The 20,518-nt window shown below is 34.5% G+C and overlaps 2 pseudogenes; both read left to right on the forward strand.

The window, feature by feature from the left end:
- Window positions 1-4,914: 4,914 nt before the first annotated feature.
- On the forward strand, window positions 4,915-5,969 carry LOC143593913 (AAA-ATPase ASD, mitochondrial pseudogene; annotated as a pseudogene).
- Window positions 5,970-12,295: 6,326 nt separating this feature from the next.
- Window positions 12,296-13,919, forward strand: LOC143593921 (AAA-ATPase ASD, mitochondrial pseudogene; annotated as a pseudogene).
- The last annotated feature ends 6,599 nt before the right edge of the window (window positions 13,920-20,518 follow it).

A 20,518-nucleotide genomic window follows, 5' to 3' on the forward strand; every position in this document is an offset into this window, starting at 1 on the left:
CTAGATTCTAATATGTTAGCTAACAAGATTACATCCAATAAGTATTTTAGATTAAAACTCCTTCTTTTAATATTAAAATTTTTATCAATTTTAATAATCTAATTTATATACATACATACATATATATATAGGGGAGGGTTCAAATGAAAACCACCCCTTAAGTTAAAAACTATGAAAACTTCTATGGACCAATCACAAAGTTTCTTTTTATTTTCCTTTTTTTCTATAAGGTTATTTTTGTAATTTGACAACATCCTATTTCTCACGTTCATTAAAATACAAGACGCTGAAATATTCGCAATCACAAAAAAGTCTATTCCACAACTGATTGAAGACGCAGGTACGAATTACGTGATGTTATCTATTTTCCTATAAGAATAATTGATTTAATCGTTCAAAAAACCTCTATGTTGCAGTTAATGAGATTTCAATTCAATGGATAATCGATGCTCGATTAACATTATTGGTATTCAGATGGGCAATCAAATAATACATCATAATATATTCACAATCATGAATGTGCGTCAACAGATTTCTTCAATACGCAGTGTATATTTTTGTTAATTAAAAAATATGGATATTATATTTGTTTGAATTCATTATAAAACATTATTACAAAAGATATATATGATTGTGAATAAATGTTTTCTTTTTTATATTTCATTGGCAGCATATAAGGGATTTTGGTGGGACCTTGCTATTATTGATTTTGTTGTGATGTATTATATAAAACATTTGTTGACCAGAAGCATAAAATTTTGTAACTTTCAAAATTTAGACCGTTCGTCGTAGCAATTTCAAAGTTACAAATTGTAGGGCACGTATAAAACTTGGCGTTCAAAAAGGTGGCACACGCTTTGAACTATATGGATTTATCGAGAATCACAACCATGGTTTTGTAAGTTCCTACAATTTAGACTTGACAAAAAAAGAAATAAGCTAAATTTCTCTGAAATGGAGTATATTGCCAAATGTCGTTTGGAAAATGTTGGCCCAACAAAAGCATTTAGGTTGCAGACCGTATTAAAAGGGGGTCATCATATGGTCTGAGGTACAAAAACTGGATTCAAGAATTGGGCCAGGGATATAGACCAGGCGATAGGTTTGAAAGACGCAGAAATGGTTGTAGCATACATGAAGGAACGTGAATGCTTTTAGCAGCCACTCGCATGACTTAATAAGTTGGATGGACTTCTTTTAATAAATATAGATATTTGGTGATTTTTTTGTGTGAAACGGGATGTACTGAAAAGTACTATGTATATATAAGAAAAACATAGTTTCAAATATTTATAGTTGGATAAATTTAACATCTTATCTTATGACAACATATTATATCTTATGACAAAATATTATTTATTACGCGAATATATTTTGAAAATATATGTATGATTTGAATGTAGAAATAAAACGAGTTACACGATCTTAAATTCCGATTTTGAGATTGTCAAGTAAAAATATATCTCGGTCGTAATTAAATGAATCTTTTGTGATAAAATAAACATATATATAGTTTTAATATATATTTATCCATTACTCGACCAAGAAAAACATTCATATATAAATAAAACCAACACTAATAAGAATCATATTCTTAATATTTATATAAGTAAATAAATATTTATTTTCATGAATATGAAAATTTATCACCAACGGGTCGTCCAATACTAGCGTGTGAAACATTATTTATAAAATAAACGGAACGATCGGTTGAGTGAAAGCAACCGACACAATAAACGAAACGATCAGTTGGTGAAAGCAACCGACGCCTTAAACGAAACGATCGGTTGGTGAAAGCAACCGACACAATAATCGAAACGCCTGGTTGGTGAAAAAAACCGGCACGAATATTAGTTGGGTGAAAATGACTAGCATAAACCGACTTGCGAGTCGATAACGAACTAACTGACCTTACTCGTTTAGGACGTGTTAAGGCAGCGGACCTCGGGTCTAAATTGAAATTTTCTAGCGAACTAAACACTGAACTCATGAGGTGAGTTTCACTACCCCCTTTTTACGGTTTTACTGTTTTATTTATCCGGGGGTGGAAAACATACATAACTGCTTTTATATACGATAATTAGAAACAAAACACACAATCCTTATGCGAACATGAGTTGAACTATGTAGTGCTATAAGTCCCTTGCTTGCATACTATAACCATTAGCTAACGTAGTTAGCCACAGGAATATACGAATAGTACTATTGACGAACTTAATTGACTCGCTAGACAATATTAATTAATCAAACCTAGACGGACTCCTTACGAAGAACTAAATCTGGCAATCTCAATCAACAAAGATCTAGCAGTAACCTATCACCTTACAGCTTTCTAGGTTAGCAGCACACTTTTATTCGTTTGACTAATAATATTATTCCTATTGATCTTATTCGAATTCAATCATAAACTAGTCAAAAACACACAGTAGATGACCTAACAAAATCCTATTATATGAAACAATCACCAAGAATTTCGTGGAATAATAAAACTAGAACAACCAAAACCAAGTACACATACGCATCAATCAAATAAACCAAATAATTTACTAAATCATAAAACCATAACGAAAAGCAAGTTCCAAATAAAATAAAACTTCAAACAATGGTTCATCACAAGCCTAGGCAGTCTAATAAGTTTAGCCTAGCATCTTAAAATCAAAGAAACAAAAATAATTAAGTTCAACAACCAAGCTCATAAGTAAAATAATAAATTTAAACCGAATAGTGATGAAGCTTGATTGAGTAGGTGTTGAACAAAAACGCTTTATGCTTGAACCAATGGCTTGCTCTCCCTTCTCTCTCAGTCACGGGGGCAGCCCCCACAATCTCTGTAATCTCCCTTTTGCGTCTGCCACCAATTATTGCCTTATTGAAACCCGTTGATATATATACTTTTTCTTGTGCATAGGGTTCTGACCAACAGGCCTTGTAGTTGCTGTCGTTAATTAATTATCTCCCCTATGTCTTCTTTTTTCTTGTTATTATATTCTTTTTATCATTAACTTAGTGTCAAAAGAAACAATTTCTTTCTTTGTGGGCTGCGCATGTTTTTGCTGGGCCGCTACGAACTTATTATGTATCCTCAAATCCATGTGGGTTTAAGTTTAACATGATATATTTGGAGGCTTTACTCACGTGGCCTACATCAGTTTGTTACACCACAAAATCAATCAACATTATATGATAATATAAATATATTAAAAGTCTTATTTTAACTTTATATAACTTGCTTAAAGTTTTACTCGTTATTTCAATTTTAATATATATTAGCTTGTTATTTCTAAAACCCTTTAAATTAGAAACATGAACTATGAACGAGCATAACTTAATAAAAACAACCCTAACTATACTCAAAAGTATAGGAAATAGTTGTTGCATTTATATATAATTTAGCTCATATCACTCTCACACACACGTACATATATATGTATATTGGTTGGGGCTTCGAAGCCCCCGGTGCTTACGTGGCGCCGACGTGGCACGGTGGAGGGGCTTTGATGCCCCCTCCCCCCACCACCACCATAGAGGATGGTCTTAGTGTAGGAATGCCGGATAAACATACGTTCAATGTTGGAACCATTTGTAAACAATTTTTTAATAGTGTAATATATTGAAAAACATAAATACGTGGCCATGGCATTAGTTAGGAAAAATAGTGTAATCTGTCGTTCAAAACAAAAAAGTATAAACATATATATAAAAGGCAAAAATTAAACATAATTTTACAAATAGCCAAAATTGTAGATATGAGGTTACAACTCTTTGTCTCGTGTAAATAACGTTTGGTCTTCTACTAAACCAGAATTGAAGACGACACCGTGAACCAAAATGTGACGTATCCAATTAAGGGGAGTACTTTTGAAAAGCAAGCTAAATTTCATTTTAATATAAGAGCCATAATTTTGGTTTCTAAATTCCCTATGCAATTGCAACGAAATTCGGGTTTAAATATCAAAATGACACCAAAAAATGTAATTATTTTCTGCTCAAAATGTAGCTTAAATGGAATATTATTATTAAATCATGTGCAGGTAAAAAAATTAATTAAATTATGTTTACAGGTTCAAGTGTTCAACCACAAACACCAACACATTTATCAAATCATGTTTGCAATTTCCATAAATATTTATTGTTTTCAACAGAAATATTAGTGACAAACTCTAAGGCAACAACATGTCGTCGCTATATATCACCCTATAATAACTTGGACCTTTAGGACTACGCTTGCTAATGCCACTTTTGGTGACGAAGCGTCGTCGCACTAAAGGCTACGGCGACGACGTGTCGTCACTATAGAGAGGGGTTACAATAAAAATAAAAATAACAAATTTATTATAATAATATTAACAAATATGAAGTTAATAAGTGATCGAAAATAAAATAATCATCTATGCCGTAATGATATAAAAACTTCCAACGCATCAGCGCTTTACTAATAGAATAAAAAAGAAAAGGGGATTTATGAGAAAATATTATATTTAACAATTAACTTTTGTCGGAATTATGTGGAAAATATCCTAAGATTTTTTCATTATTTGTCTTGCACATTTTTTTCTCTTGGAAATTTCCCCTTTTTTTCTTGGTATGTCCCTTAACATATATTTTAAATTTTATATTTTCACCGTGTAGTGCTTTGTTTTTAAAGAAAATCTTTTCCTAGGATTTGCTCTAGATCAGTTTGCTGTCATTTCGAATTAACCTTTCATATATTAATTTAGAGACCATTTGGCATTTTGTTTGTCAAGAGATTAAAATTAAACAAATTAAAAAAAGACTTTCTGGTGCTAAATGCCACTTTACTCAGTGCTATAAATACGGATTATACTTTAACACTCCAAAGCTCATCTACCTCTTACTACATACACCATTCTAACAAAAGTATTGTGTGAGTTGTGAGGGAAAAACAAGACAACAATGATGGGCGAAATGACTTTGATGGCCATGATCATGGGCGCTTTGGCGATATTCAGGCAACTAGTTCCCAACGAGCTTCGAAGGGATCTTAGAAAGATTGTTGATAAAGCTATTAGTTATGTGTACCCTTATGTCGAGATCACTTTTAATGAATACCAAGTAGACACTTGGTTCGAACGAAGTGAAGCTTTTACATCCATTGAACTGTACCTTAGTAGCAACTCTTCCAAAAGAGCTAAAAAGCTCAAAGCAAATGTAGTCAAGGACAGCGAATCTGTTGTCCTAAGCATGGACGAGAACGAAGAAGTCATAGACGAGTTCAACGGCATCAAAATCTGGTGGATTTCGTGCAAAAAGGTCCCCGAGCAGCGAGCTTTCTTTTCATATCGTGGTGATGAAGAGAATCGGTTCTACAAGCTTATTTGTAGAAGAGAACATCGTGATATCATCACTAATGTTTACTTGAAACATGTGCTTGATGAAGGGAAGGCTATTGCGGTAAGAACAAGGAAACGCAAGCTCTATACCAATAACAAGAGTGAAAATTGGTACGGTTACAAGAGGAGTTTGTGGAGTCACATCGTATTCGACCATCCTTCTACCTTTGATACTCTTCATCATCATCATCATCATCATCATCATCATCATCATCATCCGACTCCGACACCGCGGATGAGGTTTTTTTTCTAACAGTCGCGGCCCAATCTTTTCTTCAACAACCACAAGCACCGCCACGAACCTGGAAAGCTGCACTCAATCGCAATCGGCTACGCGCTAATTCAATGCTTAATGTTGACTATTTAAAGAAGTGGATCCCACATATACGAGCGATATATTTAAGCGTAGTTTTCGTGTGCACCGACCACTATTCTTAAGAATACTTGAAGATGTGGAAAGAGTGAACCCATGGTTCCGACAAGGGTATGATGCGAGAGGTCGAATTGATTTTTTCTAAATAAGAAATTAATGAAAGATTATTATTCTTTATTTTTGTAATTAAACTAAATGATTGATTTTAAATTAAATATTGATAGGAGATAGATGGAGTTAAATGAATTAAACCATTTCCTTTAGATGACATGGAGTGAAAGAGAAAAAAATGAGTGATGTGGAGCTTATGTGGAGTTAAGATGGGTTAGAGTATACCTCATGGCCTTAGTATACATCCAGTAAAGATTAAATGTTGTTTTTCACGACCCTCATACTCCCCTCACACTCCTTCGTGACGTTAGAGCTAGCAGGTGCATATGATTAACAAAGATATATCACTTAAGAAATTTGATTAAAAAGAGGGGCTTCACTGACGGAAGGATTCGTTGGAACATCGTCGGTGAAACTCATCACCTACGAGTACAATCCTTCGATATCAATATCTTGTCCGTGGATGATGCTCTTTCCAATGGAACACCAACGTTTCCAACGGATTCATGGACTGACACTTTACCGAGAGTTCTTCTCCTACTAATTTTGAAATTCTTTTCTGTAGAAGTTGTTCTAATAAAATAAAAAGTCCATATAAAGCCTAAGAGTAAAGATACTATATATACATGAACTTTGATTACGATGGGTTTGCATATTTTCAAATTAATTGAGCAAACCCGTTGATTCATGGTAAAATCCGTTGGTGACTGCTTTTATGCGCATCTAGTATTACCACGGATTAGTGGCGCAACTATAATCCTAAGATATGTAGTTGGTTTGGATGGATGCCCGTTGGCCACCCCTTACGGGCCTAGCTAGCTAGGGTTAGGGTTCGTGATATGTTGTTAAACTAGACTAGATCCCACATGTTACACGAGTTAGAGTAATAAATTTTGAAGTTTAGAGATTTAACTAGTATAAAATAATTCAAAAATTTATATTTAAAGATTTTGAATAAATGAGTTACTGAAATTAATGATATAAAAAATATAATTCTGAAAATTGGAAAATAAATTACAATTTTAATTTGTTAAGAAACCCTTTAGAACAACTATATATAAGTATGGACGAAGCTTCATAGGGTGTAACATCCTAAGTATTATAATGTTAAATAAAGAAAGTTACGTTTAGTGATTTCGCGTCATTAATTAATTAATATCGAGTAAGGAACGGATCATGGACTTAGATTAATTAAGGTGGATTAAGTGGTGATGGGCTTTAGGTCCATGGGCTTCAAGAGGTATAAATACCCTCTTAAACCAACCTAAAACCCTAAACCCTCGTTTATATCCATCCTAATCTCTACACACTCAAAAACACACACACTTCCTTATTACTATTTACGGCCGAGAGAGAGGAAGAGGGTGAAACGACCAACGAACATCGAATAGCAATAGATCTCTCATATACGAGCTAGATACAAGATAACCAAGCAAAACGCGACCAACAGAACGTATAAAAGGTATGTTTTGATCCTAAAGATTACGTTTTTATAGACGTTTAGTCTTGAAACTTAGAACGAGTATAGATCGGATATAAACGAAACATAAAGTTGTAAACTTGATGAACGTTTTTGAACTTAAAGGTCCAAACTTTACGTGTTTTCGGGTCAAACATATCCAAAAACGACCATAGGATTGATCGCGAGTTGGTTAAATATCGTATCCAAGAGTTTCACGTTAAAACAGATAGGATTGTGGGGGATTAAGATTGAACAGAGACGGCAGCTGGGCAACTTCGCCTGCAAGCTTAACTTCGCCTGCAAGGTTAACTTCACCAAAGGCCAAGTTCGCCAAACTGTAACTTCGCCTGCAACTAACTTCGCCTGGTGATAAGTTCGTTTAATGTTAAGTTCGCTTAACACCAACTTCGCTTACAGTATGTTCGCTTAATGTTAAGTTCGCTTAATGTTAAGTTCGCTTAACACTAAGTTCGCTTACAGTAAGTTCGCTTAATATTAAGTTCGTTTATTGTTAAGTTCGCTTAATGATAAGTTCGCTGGAGTTAGCAAATTGGAAAAAAAATTAAAAATCTAATGAAAAATGTGTTAAGACAGTTAATGGAAATAAAATTTTTCCAAGCTGACCTGGCAGCTCGACCCCAGCCAGGGGCTGCCGCCCCTAGACCCCGCTGCCAGGGGCGCTGCCCCCGAACCCCCGTTCGTTGTGGGTTATATAAAGATAGAAATACAACATGAGTAGTAGTAGTTAATTGATACATGTAAATATTATACAGTTAGCCGTGCACAGCTCAAGAAGGGAATAACGATTAACGGAGAGCGTAACAGGATTCAGGTGAGTTTCTAGCCCCACTTCTGTGTTATGTTTTCGGGGCTGTGTGCATACTCGATATTTTTTTAATACACTTATCCTAAGTGATAAGTGTATGCCTTATATGAATGATGTGAAATGTATGAATGATTGCTTGTTAGTACGTGAACGATCTTCGGATATTGCACGTACTGTCAGGTTGTAGTGTTACGTATAAGGTAAGTGTAATGTATTTGCTTATATGTATGAATGCGATAAAGTTAATAAACGAAGGAAAGGCATGGTTGTATGGTAACGAAGAGGGACCAGACCCTAATAATATCTGTGATGTTAGGGACCAGACCCTAATAATATCTGTGATGTTAGGGACCAGACCCTTGTAATATCTGTGATGTTAGGGTCCAGACCCTAATAATATATGTGATGTTAGGGACCAGACCCTTATAATATCTGTGATGTTAGGGACCAGACCCTTATAATATCTGTGAGGTTATAGGGTGAAAGGCTCTTTAAAACGTATGATTATCTATGTAAAGAAAGTATGAAGGTAAGAATGAAAGTATATGCACTTATGTGTATATGAAAGAAAGTTAAGAGGTTAAGTATGAAATGTAAGAAGGTATTGTATGATTATGTGATTAACTAGAACTCACTCAGCGTAGCTGACTTTTAGTATGCACGCATGTGAGTAGAATGAGGCAGGTAGCTTGAGGAGGATACATGGCAGAGTTGGACGAAGCTGGCCTCTGAAGATTTTGCTATGATGTTTTATTTTAAAAGACTATGTTTTGTTTTTAAATGAATATGAATGCTCGATAAGACAAGAATTATGGTTATGGAATGTAATGGTTTGAATGTTTTTAATGTTCCGCGAATGTTTAATTAACTCTGATACTTAGAACTGCGTTTATGAGTAAATCCAACACGAAAGTAGGGCTACCGGTAACGGGGCCTTACATAGGGACCCCGTGGTCACCCCATCCCCGAAAAAGGGTCCTTGACTTCCGGCCTTCTAAAACAGGCTTCAAGCTTCGCCATTGTATATATGGTAGGGACCATAAGAGATCTGCTTGAAAAGTGATAACCATTATGAACCACTCATTTCTCTTCAAGCAGATTTTTTTATGAATTTTTTCGAGGAGTTTTTTTATAATATTATATATGTATAAAAAGGAACATGTGTGCATTTATGTACATACCTGTTTAAAATTGAAGAATAAGTATTATACATATATGTACAAATTATGTGAATGAATAGGGAAACGATAATATATGTATATATACAAATTACAAATTATGTAAATGAAAAGAAAAATGATGATGTGCATATATATGCATTATGTAACTTGCGATGTAAATGATAATGTAAATATATGCACAACGGTTCTTATTATCCTAATCTTGTAAGTTGTATGTATGTGTGTATATAATAGAGAGCGTATAGTAACTTGGGTAGTTAGACCAGTGGTAGAGCCTTATGTCTTTTGGGAGAGCTCATATCATTGGGTATGACGTTAGTTTAAGAAAAACAATCTAATTTAGAATTAATTTGGGTTGTCACTGAAGAAAGAGAGGGAGAGGGAGGGAGAGAAGAGAGAATAATCGAGAGAAGCATGGAAAAACTGAGGTTGAACGTGTCAGTCACGTGACACCCCATATGCTACTTGATTAGTGGGCATAGGAGATAGATAATATAATAAGTAGTTAAATAGTTTTTGAAGGGGCAAGTCTTGCTCTTCTAGTATAATGACATGGGGCAATGGTTTGGGATCTTATGTTCTCAATTTTGAAATATAACTCAATGAGGTTTTCCCACTATTATGTGTTTTTTATAGTGTTGTTAGATGAGTCAGGCCTAAAATGTTAAAATCTATTAAAATTTATTAAATTAATTAGATATTAATGGTAGTTTCAAATATGTTAAATAAAAAGTTTTCTAAGGGATTAACACTTTTAAGCCATTATAAGAAATCTAATATGAAACAGTATTAGTTGACAGCTAATAATGTTTGGACACATCAAAACCAACGGTTTACACAGACTTTGATAGTCAAAGTCAATAAACGAAAGTCGTTTTTAAGTAAACCCACCACTCAATATCCTTTCCTTGGGAAGCAAGAAAATAATTATCCATATAGTGTGATATATGTCACACTCACGAGTTTTCACATTCACACTATAAGAACAATCATCCAAATTACAATTCTAAGTGTAGCAGGTATGTGAGAGGTGCGTTTTAGGCTTTTAGCCCTTTAAGCATCTTTATATAGTGTATAAATTCCAATGGTGCTGGCTTGACTTGCTGCGTCTAGCTGTTTATGTTATTATTTTCAAAAAGAATGTAAACTAAATATTCAGGATGAAATAAAATTTTTATATTTTAAGGTTTAAATGATTAATATTAAGTAACTAATTATTAAATAAAGGCATAACTAGCTTGTAACACATCTGATAAATTTTAAATGTTTGCATATCAGACTTATGCATCATTTGGCTGAAATAATATAGTAAAAACACAATAAATTAATATAAGAACAGATTTTTTATATTGAACATTAATTTGTAAAGGAATAAACTTTTAAGGTTTTAGGAAGGTGGTACAAGTGAAAACAAGATATATAATCGAGCTTTTTGGGGAAATATGAATTCAACATCTGGTTGGGATTTCAAGCACACCGCTAGTAAACTAGGTATTTGCTCTTGTCATTCGGTCGCAAAACGGGTTGCTAATCTCCTTATGTGGCCGGAAGTTGCAACAGAAGTTAGCAACCACTTTCCGTCGCAAATATTGCAACCGAGTTGCGATGCTAATTAGTTTTGTGACCAGGATGCGAGCGCTTCTTTTGCGACAGTCGCAACTTTCACCTTTTGCAACTGATTTGCGACTAGGCCACAAACAAGTCGCAAAAATCTAAAAACAAATCACTTTATAAAATTTGAAGTTTTTAATTTGCAAATATATTGAAAAACATAAATACGTGGCCATGGCATTAGTTAGGAAAAATAGTGTAATCTGTCGTTCAAAACAAAAAAGTATAAACATATATATAAAAGGCAAAAATTAAACATAATTTTACAAATAGCCAAAATTGTAGATATGAGGTTACAACTCTTTGTCTCGTGTAAATAACGTTTGGTCTTCTACTAAACCAGAATTGAAGACGACACCGTGAACCAAAATGTGACGTATCCAATTAAGGGGAGTACTTTTGAAAAGCAAGCTAAATTTCATTTTAATATAAGAGCCATAATTTTGGTTTCTAAATTCCCTATGCAATTGCAACGAAATTCGGGTTTAAATATCAAAATGACACCAAAAAATGTAATTATTTTCTGCTCAAAATGTAGCTTAAATGGAATATAATTATTAAATCACGTGCGGGTAAAAAATTAATTAAATTATGTTTACAGGTTCAAGTGTTCAACCACAAACACCAATACATTTATCAAATCATGTTTGCAATTTCCATAAATATTTATTGTTTTCAACAGAAATATTAGTGACAAACTCTAAGGCAACAACATGTCGTCGCTATATATCACCCTATAATAACTTGGACCTTTAGGACTACGCTTGCTAATGCCACTTTTGGTGACGAAGCGTCGTCGCACTAAAGGCTACGGCGACGACGTGTCGTCGCTATAGAGAGGGGTTACAATAAAAATAAAAATAACAAATTTATTATAATAATATTAACAAATATGAAGTTAATAAGTGATCGAAAATAAAATAATCATCTATGCCGTAATGATATAAAAACTTCCAACGCATCAGCGCTTTACTAATAGAATAAAAAAGAAAAGGGGATTTATGAGAAAATATTATATTTAACAATTAACTTTTGTCGGAATTATGTGGAAAATATCCTAAGATTTTTTCATTATTTGTCCTGCACATTTTTTTCTCTCGGAAATTTCCCCTTTTTTTCTTGGTATGTCCCTTAACATATATTTAAATTTTATATTTTCACCGTGTAGTGCTTTGTTTTTAAAGAAAATCTTTTCCTAGGATTTGCTCTAGATCAGTTTGCTGTCATTTCGAATTAACCTTTCATATATTAATTTAGAGACCAATGAAGGCGGCTGGCCACCTCTTTTGGCATTTTGTTTGTCAAGAGATTAAAATTAAACAAATTAAAAAAAGACTTTCTGGTGCTAAATGCCACTTTACTCAGTGCTATAAATACGGATTATACTTTAACACTCCAAAGCTCATCTACCTCTTACTACATACACCATTCTAACAAAAGTATTGTGTGAGTTGTGAGGGAAAACAAGACAACAATGATGGGCGAAATGACTTTGATGGCCATGATCATGGGCGCTTTGGCGATATTCAGGCAACTAGTTCCCAACGAGCTTCGAAGGGATCTTAGAAAGATTGTTGATAAAGCTATTAGTTATGTGTACCCTTATGTCGAGATCACTTTTAATGAATACCAAGTAGACACTTGGTTCGAACGAAGTGAAGCTTTTACATCCATTGAACTGTACCTTAGTAGCAACTCTTCCAAAAGAGCTAAAAAGCTCAAAGCAAATGTAGTCAAGGACAGCGAATCTGTTGTCCTAAGCATGGACGAGAACGAAGAAGTCATAGACGAGTTCAACGACATCAAAATCTGGTGGATTTCGTGCAAAAAGGTCCCCGAGCAACGAGCTTTCTTTTCATATCGTGGTGATGAAGAGAATCGGTTCTACAAGCTTATTTGTAGAAGAGAACATCGTGATATCATCACTAATGTTTACTTGAAACATGTGCTTGATGAAGGGAAGGCTATTGCGGTAAGAACAAGGAAACGCAAGCTCTATACCAATAACAAGAGTGAAAATTGGTACGGTTACAAGAGGAGTTTGTGGAGTCACATCGTATTCGACCATCCTTCTACCTTTGATACTCTTGCAATGGATCCCAAAAGGAAGAAGGATATTTTGAACGATTTAATAACGTTCAGCAAGTCAAAAGACTACTACAAGAAGGTGGGCAAGTCATGGAAGCGAGGATATCTTCTTTATGGTCCACCAGGAACCGGAAAGTCTAGTATGATTGCTGCCATGGCTAACCTTCTCGACTATGATATCTATGATCTTGAGTTAGCATCCGTGAAAGATAACACAGATTTGAGGAAGCTACTGATTGATACATCGAGTAAGTCGATAATTGTGATTGAGGATATCGATTGTTCGCTTAACCTCACCGGACAGAGAAAGGAGAAGAAGGAAAAGAGTGAAGAAGATGAGAAGGATCCAATTGAAAAGAAGGAAAAAGAAGAAGAGGATAAGAAGAAAAAGGGAAGTGAAGTGACTTTATCCGGGCTTTTGAACTTCATTGATGGGTTATGGTCAGCTTGTGGTAGCGAGAGGTTGATCATATTCACCACAAATTATGTTGAGAAGCTTGATCCAGCTCTCATTAGGCGAGGGCGTATGGATAAACATATTGAGATGCCGTACTGTTGTTTTGAAACGTTTAAAGTTCTTGCAGAGAACTACTTGGATCTTGAGTCACACGAATTGTTTGAAACCATCGGTCAAATGTTGGGGGAGACGAAGATGACTCCGGCAGATGTTGCTGAAAACCTGATGCCAAAGTCAGATGAAGAGAATGCTGAGATTTGCTTGAAGAAGTTGATCAAATCTTTGGAGGGCGCAAAAGAAGAAGCACGACTCAAAGCTCTTGAAGATGCGAGGATGAAAGCTGAAGAGGAAGCAAATAAAAAGATTGAAGAAAATGGCGAAGAAGTAAAGAAGACTAGTAAAAGTGCCGATGAGATACAAGCTAATGGCGCTAAAGAAGACGGTGTGTTGTGTGCATAAGTACTACAAAGTTTACCAAAAAACCATGCTATGCCAAAAATATTGTTATTAAATGTGACATCTGAATATTCAAAACTCGTGATATTTAATTATTGAATAAAATCAAGCAAATCCATTAGGTCATGGGGTATACTCTAAAACCATGGGGTATACTCTAACCCATGCATAGGTTAAAGTGACATGACACTTTAAAGATGGATTAAACCACTTCCCACTTGTGTTAAGTGTATTAAAATGGCTCATGTGTTATGCTTTTAACGGGTTAAAATGAACAATATGCATTAGTTATGTATTAATTACTAATTGATTTGTTGTATTAATTATGTGTTAAATGGGGGTTAAACCATTTCCTTTGGATGACATAGAGTGAAAGAGAGAAAAATAAGTGATGTGAAGCTTATGTGGAATTAAGATGTGTTAAAGTATACCACATGGCCTAACCCTTGCATAGGTTAAAGTGGCATGACACTTTAAAGGTGGATTAAACCACTCCCCACTTGTGTTAAGTGTGTTAAAAATGCCCATGGGTTATGCTTTTAATGGGTTAAAAGGAACCATATGCATTAATTATGTATTAAATATTAATTGATTTGTTAGTTTATATATGTATTAATTGTAATGATTTGTCTTTAACGGCTGTTTTGCTTATTTTTTTCTTTTTTTTTTTAAATTAAAAATTTAGTATTATATAAACTCACATTTTATTATGGTTTCAAACCAAATAATCTTTATCGTCATCAATACTCTCTAAAATTTTTAAACAACGTCTTCTTCATCTTCATCATCATCATCATCATCATCATCATCATCCGACTCCGACACCGCGGATGAGGTTTTTTTTCTAACAGTCGCGGCCCAATCTTTTCTTCAACAACCACAAGCACCGCCACGAACCTGGAAAGCTGCACTCAATCGCAATCGGCTACGCGCTAATTCAATGCTTAATGTTGACTATTTAAAGAAGTGGATCCCACATATACGAGCGATATATTTAAGCGTAGTTTTCGTGTGCACCGACCACTATTCTTAAGAATACTTGAAGATGTGGAAAGAGTGAACCCATGGTTCCGACAAGGGTATGATGCGAGAGGTCGAATTGATTTTTTCTAAATAAGAAATTAATGAAAGATTATTATTATTTATTTTTGTAATTAAACTAAATGATTGATTTTAAATTAAATATTGATAGGAGATAGATGGAGTTAAATGAATTAAACCATTTCCTTTAGATGACATGGAGTGAAAGAGAAAAAAATGAGTGATGTGGAGCTTATGTGGAGTTAAGATGGGTTAGAGTATACCTCATGGCCTTAGTATACATCCAGTAAAGATTAAATGTTGTTTTTCACGACCCTCATACTCCCCTCACACTCCTTCGTGACGTTAGAGCTAGCGGGTGCATATGATTAACAAAGATATATCACTTAAGAAATTTGATTAAAAAGAGGGGCTTCACTGACGGAAGGATTCGTTGGAACATCGTCGGTGAAACTCATCATCTACGAGTACAATCCTTCGATATCAATATCTTGTCCGTGGATGATGCTCTTTCCAATGGAACACCAACGTTTCCAACGGATTCATGGACTGACACTTTACCGAGAGTTCTTCTCCTACTAATTTTGAAATTCTTTTCTGTAGAAGTTGTTCTAATAAAATAAAAAGTCCATATAAAGCCTAAGAGTAAAGATACTATATATACATGAACTTTGATTACGATGGGTTTGCATATTTTCAAATTAATTGAGCAAACCCGTTGATTCATGGTAAAATCCATTGGTGACTGCTTTTATGCGCATCTAGTATTACCACGGATTAGTGGCGCAACTATAATCCTAAGATATGTAGTTGGTTTGGATGGATGCCCGTTGGCCACCCCTTACGGGCCTAGCTAGCTAGGGTTAGGGTTCGTGATATGTTGTTAAACTAGACTAGATCCCACATGTTACACGAGTTAGAGTAATAAATTTTGAAATTTAGAGATTTAACTAGTATAAAATAATTCAAAAATTTATATTTAAAGATTTTGAATAAATGAGTTACTGAAATTAATGATATAAAAAATATAATTCTGAAAATTGGAAAATAAATTACAATTTTAATTTGTTAAGAAACCCTTTAGAACAACTATATATAAGTATGGACGAAGCTTCATAGGGTGTAACATCCTAAATATTATAATGTTAAATAAAGAAAGTTACGTTTAGTGATTTCGCGTCATTAATTAATTAATATCGAGTAAGGAACGGATCATGGACTTAGATTAATTAAGGTGGATTAAGTGGTGATGGGCTTTAGGTCCATGGGCTTCAAGAGGTATAAATACCCTCTTAAACCAACCTAAAACCCTAAACCCTCGTTTATATCCATCCTAATCTCTACACACTCAAAAACACACACACTTCCTTATTACTATTTACGGCCGAGAGAGAGGAAGAGGGTGAAACGACCAACGAACATCGAATAGCAATAGATCTCTCATATACGAGCTAGATACAAGATAACCAAGCAAAACGCGACCAACATAACGTATAAAAGGTATGTTTTGATCCTAAAGATTACGTTTTTATAGACGTTTAGTCTTGAAACTTAGAACGAGTATAGATCGGATATAAACGAAACATAAAGTTGTAAACTTGATGAACGTTTTTGAACTTAAAGGTCCAAACTTTACGTGTTTTCGGGTCAAACATATCCAAAAACGACCATAGGATTGATCGCGAGTTGGTTAAATATCGTATCCAAGAGTTTCACGTTAAAACAGATAGGATTGTGGGGGATTAAGATTGAACAGAGACGGCAGCTGGGCAACTTCGCCTGCAAGCTTAACTTCGCCTGCAAGGTTAACTTCACCAAAGGCCAAGTTCGCCAAACTGTAACTTCGCCTGCAACTAACTTCGCCTGGTGATAAGTTCGTTTAATGTTAAGTTCGCTTAACACCAACTTCGCTTACAGTATGTTCGCTTAATGTTAAGTTCGCTTAATGTTAAGTTCGCTTAACACTAAGTTCGCTTACAGTAAGTTCGCTTAATATTAAGTTCGTTTATTGTTAAGTTCGCTTAATGATAAGTTCGCTGGAGTTAGCAAATTGGAAAAAAAAAATAAAAATCTAATGAAAAATGTGTTAAGACAGTTAATGGAAATAAAATTTTTCCAAGCTGACCTGGCAGCTCGACCCCAGCCAGGGGCTGCCGCCCCTAGACCCCGCTGCCAGGGGCGCTGCCCCCGAACCCCCGTTCGTTGTGGGTTATATAAAGATAGAAATACAACATGAGTAGTAGTAGTTAATTGATACATGTAAATATTATACAGTTAGCCGTGCACAGCTCAAGAAGGGAATAACGATTAACGGAGAGCGTAACAGGATTCAGGTGAGTTTCTAGCCCCACTTCTGTGTTATGTTTTCGGGGCTGTGTGCATACTCGATATTTTTTTAATACACTTATCCTAAGTGATAAGTGTATGCCTTATATGAATGATGTGAAATGTATGAATGATTGCTTGTTAGTACGTGAACGATCTTCGGATATTGCACGTACTGTCAGGTTGTAGTGTTACGTATAAGGTAAGTGTAATGTATTTGCTTATATGTATGAATGCGATAAAGTTAATAAACGAAGGAAAGGCATGGTTGTATGGTAACGAAGAGGGACCAGACCCTAATAATATCTGTGATGTTAGGGACCAGACCCTAATAATATCTGTGATGTTAGGGACCAGACCCTTGTAATATCTGTGATGTTAGGGTCCAGACCCTAATAATATATGTGATGTTAGGGACCAGACCCTTATAATATCTGTGATGTTAGGGACCAGACCCTTATAATATCTGTGAGGTTATAGGGTGAAAGGCTCTTTAAAACGTATGATTATCTATGTAAAGAAAGTATGAAGGTAAGAATGAAAGTATATGCACTTATGTGTATATGAAAGAAAGTTAAGAGGTTAAGTATGAAATGTAAGAAGGTATTGTATGATTATGTGATTAACTAGAACTCACTCAGCGTAGCTGACTTTTAGTATGCACGCATGTGAGTAGAATGAGGCAGGTAGCTTGAGGAGGATACATGGCAGAGTTGGACGAAGCTGGCCTCTGAAGATTTTGCTATGATGTTTTATTTTAAAAGACTATGTTTTGTTTTTAAATGAATATGAATGCTCGATAAGACAAGAATTATGGTTATGGAATGTAATGGTTTGAATGTTTTTAATGTTCCGCGAATGTTTAATTAACTCTGATACTTAGAACTGCGTTTATGAGTAAATCCAACACGAAAGTAGGGCTACCGGTAACGGGGCCTTACATAGGGACCCCGTGGTCACCCCATCCCCGAAAAAGGGTCCTTGACTTCCGGCCTTCTAAAACAGGCTTCAAGCTTCGCCATTGTATATATGGTAGGGACCATAAGAGATCTGCTTGAAAAGTGATAACCATTATGAACCACTCATTTCTCTTCAAGCAGATTTTTTTATGAATTTTTTCGAGGAGTTTTTTTATAATATTATATATGTATAAAAAGGAACATGTGTGCATTTATGTACATACCTGTTTAAAATTGAAGAATAAGTATTATACATATATGTACAAATTATGTGAATGAATAGGGAAACGATAATATATGTATATATACAAATTACAAATTATGTAAATGAAAAGAAAAATGATGATGTGCATATATATGCATTATGTAACTTGCGATGTAAATGATAATGTAAATATATGCACAACGGTTCTTATTATCCTAATCTTGTAAGTTGTATGTATGTGTGTATATAATAGAGAGCGTATAGTAACTTGGGTAGTTAGACCAGTGGTAGAGCCTTATGTCTTTTGGGAGAGCTCATATCATTGGGTATGACGTTAGTTTAAGAAAAACAGTCTAATTTAGAATTAATTTGGGTTGTCACTGAAGAAAGAGAGGGAGAGGGAGGGAGAGAAGAGAGAATAATCGAGAGAAGCATGGAAAAACTGAGGTTGAACGTGTCAGTCACGTGACACCCCATATGCTACTTGATTAGTGGGCATAGGAGATAGATAATATAATAAGTAGTTAAATAGTTTTTGAAGGGGCAAGTCTTGCTCTTCTAGTATAATGACATGGGGCAATGGTTTGGGATCTTATGTTCTCAATTTTGAAATATAACTCAATGAGGTTTTCCCACTATTATGTGTTTTTTATAGTGTTGTTAGATGAGTCAGGTCTAAAATGTTAAAATCTATTAAAATTTATTAAATTAATTAGATATTAATGGTAGTTTCAAATATGTTAAATAAAAAGTTTTCTAAGGGATTAACACTTTTAAGCCATTATAAGAAATCTAATATGAAACAGTATTAGTTGACAGCTAATAATGTTTGGACACATCAAAACCAACGGTTTACACAGACTTTGATAGTCAAAGTCAATAAACGAAAGTCGTTTTTAAGTAAACCCACCACTCAATATCCTTTCCTTGGGAAGCAAGAAAATAATTATCCATATAGTGTGATATATGTCACACTCACGAGTTTTCGCATTCACACTATAAGAACAATCATCCAAATTACAATTCTAAGTGTAGCAGGTATGTGAGAGGTGCGTTTTAGGCTTTTAGCCCTTTAAGCATCTTTATATAGTGTATAAATTCCAATGGTGCTGGCTTGACTTGCTGCGTCTAGCTGTTTATGTTATTATTTTCAAAAAGAATGTAAACTAAATATTCAGGATGAAATAAAATTTTTATATTTTAAGGTTTAAATGATTAATATTAAGTAACTAATTATTAAATAAAGGCATAACTAGCTTGTAACACATCTGATAAATTTTAAATGTTTGCATATCAGACTTATGCATCATTTGGCTGAAATAATATAGTAAAAACACAATAAATTAATATAAGAACAGATTTTTTATATTGAACATTAATTTGTAAAGGAATAAACTTTTAAGGTTTTAGGAAGGTGGTACAAGTGAAAACAAGATATATAATCGAGCTTTTTGGGGAAATATGAATTCAACATCTGGTTGGGATTTCAAGCACACCGCTAGTAAACTAGGTATTTGCTCTTGTCATTCGGTCGCAAAACGGGTTGCTAATCTCCTTATGTGGCCGGAAGTTGCAACAGAAGTTAGCAACCACTTTCCGTCGCAAATATTGCAACCGAGTTGCGATGCTAATTAGTTTTGTGACCAGGATGCGAGCGCTTCTTTTGCGACAGTCGCAACTTTCACCTTTTGCAACTGATTTGCGACTAGGCCACAAACAAGTCGCAAAAATCTAAAAACAAATCACTTTATAAAATTTGAAGTTTTTAATTTGCAAATATATTGAAAAACATAAATACGTGGCCATGGCATTAGTTAGGAAAAATAGTGTAATCTGTCGTTCAAAACAAAAAAGTATAAACATATATATAAAAGGCAAAAATTAAACATAATTTTACAAATAGCCAAAATTGTAGATATGAGGTTACAACTCTTTGTCTCGTGTAAATAACGTTTGGTCTTCTACTAAACCAGAATTGAAGACGACACCGTGAACCAAAATGTGACGTATCCAATTAAGGGGAGTACTTTTGAAAAGCAAGCTAAATTTGATTTTAATATAAGAGCCATAAT

This window comes from Bidens hawaiensis, unplaced genomic scaffold, assembly GCF_021521415.1.
Source record: "Bidens hawaiensis isolate Kalapana, Puna unplaced genomic scaffold, B.hawaiensis_p1.1 tig00042926_1, whole genome shotgun sequence".
NCBI lineage: Eukaryota > Viridiplantae > Streptophyta > Magnoliopsida > Asterales > Asteraceae > Bidens > Bidens hawaiensis.